The sequence below is a fragment of the Eumetopias jubatus genome, unplaced genomic scaffold, assembly GCF_037043125.1.
Source record: "Eumetopias jubatus isolate StellerSeaLion01/CBP00866 unplaced genomic scaffold, mEumJub1_p1.0 scaffold_11, whole genome shotgun sequence".
NCBI classification, from domain to species: Eukaryota; Metazoa; Chordata; class Mammalia; order Carnivora; family Otariidae; genus Eumetopias; species Eumetopias jubatus.
The window spans coordinates 23519425-23525828 of NW_028274817.1; the positions used below are offsets into that span (position 1 = coordinate 23519425).

The 6404-nt window shown below is 40.1% G+C and overlaps 1 pseudogene; it reads left to right on the plus strand.

Annotated features, from left to right (window-relative positions):
- Positions 1 to 5450: 5450 nt before the first annotated feature.
- Positions 5451 to 6102, plus strand: LOC114223743 (small ribosomal subunit protein mS25 pseudogene; annotated as a pseudogene).
- The last annotated feature ends 302 nt before the right edge of the window (positions 6103 to 6404 follow it).

Sequence of the window (6404 nt, forward strand, 5' to 3'; positions counted from 1 at the left end):
TCATTTGTTTCTATATCATTTATTTCTGCTCTAACCTTTATTATTTCCCTTCTTCTGATGGTTTTAGGCTTTATTTGCTGGTCCTTTTCTAGCTCCTTTAGGTGTAACATTAGGTTGTGTATTTGACAATTCTCTTGCTTCTTGAGTTAGGCCAGTATTACTATGTACTTTCCTCTTATGACAGTCTTTGCTGCATCACAAAGGTTCTGGACTGTCCTGTTTTCATTTCCATTTGCTTCCATATATTTTTGTTTGTTTCTTCTTTAATTTCCTGGCTAACCCATTCATTCTTTAGTAGAATGTTGTTGAACCTCCATGTATTTGTGTTCTTTCCAAGTTTATTCTTGTGATTCACTTGAAGTTTCATAGCATTGTAGTCTGAAAATACTCATGGTATGATCTCAGTCTTTTTGTACTGGTTGAGGCCTGATTTGTGACCCAGTATCTGTGATCTCTTCTGGAGAATGTTCCATGTGCACTTGAAAAGAATATGTATACTGCTGCTTTAGGATGAGATGTTCTGTCAAGTCCATCTGGTCCGGTGTGCCATTCAAAGCCATTGTTTCCTTGTCGATTTTCTGCTTAGATGATCTGTCCATTGCTATCAGTGGGGTGTCAAAGTCCCCTACTATTATTTCATTGTTATCAATGAGTTTCTTTATGTTTGTTATTAATTGATTTATATATTTGGGTGCTCCCAAGTTGGGAGTATAAAGATTTCCAATTGTTAATCTTCTTGTTGGATAGACCACTTTACTATGATATAGTGCCCTTCTTCACCTCTTGTTATAATCTTTGGTTTAAAATCTAGTTTGTCTGATATAAGTATGGCTACTCTGGCTTTCCTTTGACATCCATTAGCATGATAGATGGTTCTCAATCCCCTCACTTTCTTTTTTTTGATTTTGGATAAATAAACACATTTATTCAGATTATAGTCAAGTCCAGATAGACCAAAATACATTGTTTCTTAAAGTTCATTTTTCTGATATAGTATGCTTTGATTATAAAATATTAGCTTCAGAGAGTGATCTATTTACCCTCCCAAGTTATTCGTGAACATTTGTCTTTGGCATCTGTTTTTTTTATTTTATTTTATCATGTTATGTTAGTCACCATATAGCATATCATTAGTTTTTGATGTAGTGTTCCATGATTCATTGTTTGCATATAACACCCAGTGTTCCATGCAATACATGCCCTCAATACCCATCACCATGCTAACCCATCTGTTTTTTTTCTTTTTTTTATTATGTTACGTGAATCACCATACATTAAAGAAACTACATCATTAGTTTCTGATGTAGTGTTCCGTGATCCATTGTTAGTGTATAACACCCAGTGCTCCACACAGTACGTGCCCTCTTTAATACCCATCACCAGGCTAACCCATCCCCCCACCCCCCTCCCCTCTAGAACCCTCAGTTTGTTTCTCAGAGTCCATAGTCTCTCAAGGTTCATCTCCCTCCTCCTATCCATCCCCTCATTTTCAATCTGGAGGTGTTTTTAGGTCTAAAATGAATCTCTTGTAGGCAGCATATAGAAGGGTCTTGTTTTTTGTTATCTATTAAGATACCCTATGTCTCTTGATTGGAGCTTTTAGTCCATTTACATTCAGAGTGATTATTAAGAGATACGAATTTAGTGCCATTGCATTACCTGTGAAGTCATTGTTTCTGGAGATTTTCTCTGTTTCTTTCTAGTCTTTGTTGCGTTTGGTCTTCCTTTCCCACTCAAAGAGTCCCCTTTAATATTTCTTGCAGAGCTGGTTTAGGGGTCACAACTCTTTTTGTTTTTCTTTGTCTGGGAAACTTTTTTAATTTAATTTTATTTTATTATGTTGTTAGTCACCATACAATACATCATTAGTATTTGAGGTAGTGACTCACGATTCATTGTTTTCGTATAACACCTAGTGCTCCATGCAGTATGTGCCCTCCTTAATACCCATCCCCAGGCTAACCCATCCTCCTACCCCCCTCCCCTCTAAAACCTAGTTTGTTTCCAGGAGTCCATAGTCTCTCATGGTTAATCTCCCCCTCCGATTTCCCTCCCTTCATTTTTCCCTTCCTTGGCCTAATGTCCTCCATGTTATTCCTTATGTTCCACAAATAGGTGAAACCATATGATAATTGACTTTCTCTGCTTGACTTCTTTCACTTAGCATAATCTCCTCCAGTCCCATCCATGTGGATGTAAAAGTTGGGTATTCATCCTTTCTGATGGCTGAGTTATATTCCATTGTATATATGGACCACATCTTCTTTATCCATTCCTCTGTTGAAGGGCATCTCGGCTCTTTACACAGTTTGGTTATTGCGGGCATTGCTACTATGAACATTGGGGTGCATATGGCCCTTCTTTTCCCTATATCTCTGTCTTTGGGGTAAATACCCAGGAGTGCAATTGCTGGATCATAGGGTAGCTCTATTTTTAATTTTTTGAGGAACCCCCACACTGTTTTCCAAAGTGGCTGTACCAACTTGCATTCCCACCAACAGTGTAAGAGGGTTCCCCTTTCTCCACAACCTCTCCAACATTTGTTGTTTCTTACCTTGTCAATTTTTGCCAGGCAAGATTTGTTCTAACTGGTGTAAGGTAGTATCTCAACGTGGTTTTGATTTGAATGTCCCTGATGGCTAATGATGATGAACGTTTTTTCATGTGTCTGTTAGCCATTTGTATGTCTTCTTCAGAGAAGTGTCTATTCATGTCTTCTGCCCATTTTTTGACTTGATTATTTGTTTTTTGGGTGTTGAGTTTGAGAATTTCTTTATAGATCTTGGAAATCAGTGATTTGTCTGTAGTGTCATTTGCAAATATCTTCTCCCATTCTGTGGGTTGCCTCTTTGTTTTGTTGCCTGTTTCCTTTGCTGTGCAGAAGCTTTTTATCTTGATGAAGTACCAAAAGTTCATTTTCGCTTTTGTTTCACTAGTCTTTGGAGATGTATCTTTTTTTTAAAGGCGTTTTTATTTTTATTTTTTTAAGATTTTATTTATTTATTTGGCAGAGACAGAGATAGCAAGAGCAGAAACACAAGCAGCGGGAGTGGGAGAGGGAGAGCAAGCTTCCCTCAGAGGAGGGAGCCCGATGTGGGACTCGACCCCAGGACCCTGGGATCATGACCTGAGCTGAAGGCAGACACTTAACGACTGAGCCACCCAGGTACCCTGGAGATGTATCTTGAAAGAACTTGCTGTGGCTGATGTCAAAGAGGTTACTGCCTATGTTCTCCTCTAGGATTTTGATGGATTCCTGTCTCACACTGGGAAACTCTTTATCTCTCCTTCTATTCTGAATGATAGCCTCGCTGGATAAAGTATTCTTGGCTGCATATTTTCCCTATTCAGCATATTGAATATATCATGCCACTATCTTTTGGCCTGCCAAGTTTCTGTGGAGAGATCTCCTGCTAACCTGATTTGTCTTCCCTTGTAGGTTAGGGATTTCTTTTTCCCCCCTGCTTTCAGGATTCTTTCCTTATGTCTATTTTGCAAATTTTACTACAATAAGTCTTGGTGTTGGCCTGCTTTTGTTGATTTTGATGGGAGTTCTCTGTGCTTCCTGGATTTGGATATCTATTTTCTTCCGCAAATTAGGGAAGTTTTCTTTTTTTTTTAATTTTTATTGTTATGTTAATCACCATATATTACATCATTTGTTTTGGTGTAGTGTTCCATGATTCATTGTTTGTTCATAACACCCAGTGCTCCATGCAGAATGTGCCCTCTTTAATACCCATCACCAGGCTAACCCATCCCCTTACCCTCCTCCCCTCTAGAAACCTCAGTTTGTTTTTCAGAGTCCATCATCTCTCCTGGTTCATCTCCCCTTCTGACTTACTCCCCTTCATTCTTCCTCTCCTGCTATCTTCTTCTTTTTCTTTTTTCTTAAAATATGTTGCGTTATTTGTTTCAGAAGTACAGATCTGTGATTCAACAGTCTTGCACAATTCACAGTGCTCACCGTAGCACATACCCTCCCCAATGTCTATCACCCAGCCACCCCATCCCTCCCACCCCCAACCACTCCAGTAACACTCAGTTTGTTCCTGAGATTAAGAATTCCTCATATCAGTGAGGTCATATGATACATGTCTTTCTCGGATTGACTTATTTCACTAAGCATAAGACCCTCCAGTTCCATCCACGTCGTTGCAAATGGCAAGATCTCATTCCTTTTGATGGCTGCATAATATTCCATTGTGTATATATACCACTTCTTCTTTATCCATTCATCTGTCGATGGACATCTTGGCTCTTCCCACAGTTTGGCTATTGTGGACATTGCTGCTATAAACATTGGGGTGCACGTACCCCTTCGGGTCCCTACATTTGTATCTTTGGGGTAAATACCCAGTAGTGCAATTGCTGGATCGAATGGTAGCTCTAATTTCAACTGTTTGAGGAACCTCCATACTGTTTTCCAGAGTGGTTGCACCAGCTTGCATTCCCACCAACAGTGTAGGAGGGTTCCCCTTTCTCCACATCCCCGCCAACATCTGTTGTTCCCTGACTTGTTAATTTTAGCCATTCTGACTGGTGTGAGGTGGTATCTCATTGAGGTTTTGATTTGGATTTCCCTGATGCTGAGCGATGTTGAGCACTTTTTCATGTATCTGCTGGCCATTTGGATGTCTTCTTTGGAAAAATGTCTGTTCATGTTTTCTGCCCATTTCTTGATTGGATTATTTGTTCTTAGGGTGTTGAGTTTGATAAGTTCTTTATAGATTTTGGATACTAGCCCTTTATCTGATATGTCATTTCAGCCATAATTTTCTCAAAAAAACCTTCTGCCCCTTTTTCCCTCCCTTCTTCTTCTGAGACTCCTATGTTACAAATGTTATTATGCTTACAGAGTGACTGAGTTCCCTAATTGAATGTCAACCCCCTTTTCTGTTACTATATGTGTTATATTCAGGTGAAAGTTGATAATTAAGTTAAAATTATTTATTGGGTTGTATATTCCAAATCAAAGACATAAAAGGTTTTATTTTTCTTAGACTGTCACATTGCCACATTTTTTATGAAGAACTGGAAATAAAAGAGTTCCTGATATTTCGAGAAGATACATGAAAATTTCATAAGTGTGCCATTGACTAAGATGTTTATAGTGCTGGTCCTTAAAAAATGTCTGATCTACTATTATGAAAGTAAATTTTATAAGTCAATCTATAGCTATAGTGTATCTAAGCCACACTCAAATGCTCAGCAAAGCACAGAAACATCTGCCTGCCTGTGTTTAATTCACTAGTAATTTCTGTCGTCAAAAAGGAAAAATAGTGGGTGGGGTAAAAAAGGAACCCCCCCCGGAAGTGTCTCCTCTGTGTCTGCATAAGAAGGGGAAAACAGCTGTGAAGTGAAGTGGTGTGCAATCTGCTGGGCCAGCTGTGTCTGCTGCTCTGAGTCTTTCTTTTCTGCTAGTCCCATGGCTCAATCCCTCCACCACCATGCCCATGAAGGGCTACTTCCTGATCTGCTACACCTTGCCAGGGGGAGATGGTGTTCAAGGTCAGTGAAGGTCATGACTGTGAACTACAACATGCATAGGGAGCTGGGTGAGGGCACCAGGAAATTTGTGTTTTTCAACATATCTAAGATACAGTACAAAAAAATCTTAGGTGTAGATCATGATGTTTAAGAATATGATGCTGTCCCTACCTCTGTGGTTGCATCTGCATGCCAGAGAGGAGGTCCTCATGGATGTGGAGACCAAGTGTAATAAAGAGATCATGGAGCACATCCAACAAGGAAACCTTCCAGAAGAGGAATAGGATAAAAAGCAGCTTTCTCACCCAGCCCACTTTGGCTCCCAAAGTACTGGATGCTGAAGTGCATCTGTGAGGTGAAAGGGCAGGTCCCTTGCCTGGGCCTGGTGCCATTACCCAAGGAGGTACAGGGAAATACAAAGCAATGCTGAAGCCAATGCCCAGGACTAAGGCCTCAGGCCACACTCAAGGAAGCTCCAGATTCTATCCCTGGATGGACACTGAAAATGTCTTTGCTATAAGAGGGTCCCCTTCACACACATGTGTGAAAGGACATGGGAGGGCTGGCAGTGTATCTGCAGTTGGGCTACTAGTGGAATATCCTATCCATTAGGTCAATAAAATGCTTCCTGCTCTCCAAAAAAAAAAAAAAAGGAAAAAATATGACATCATATTGGTTTTAGTCTTTACTAAAAATCCTATTTTTCTTTTTTTAAAGATTTTATTTATATATTTCACAGAGAGACACAGCAAGAGAGGGAACACAAGTAGGGGGAGTGGGAGAGGGAAAAGCAGGCTTCCCGTTGAGCAGGGAGCCCAATGTGGGACTCGATCCCAGGACCCTGGGATCATGACCTGAGCCGAAGGCAGACGCTTAACAACTGAGCCACCCAGGCGCCCCTAAAAATCCTATTT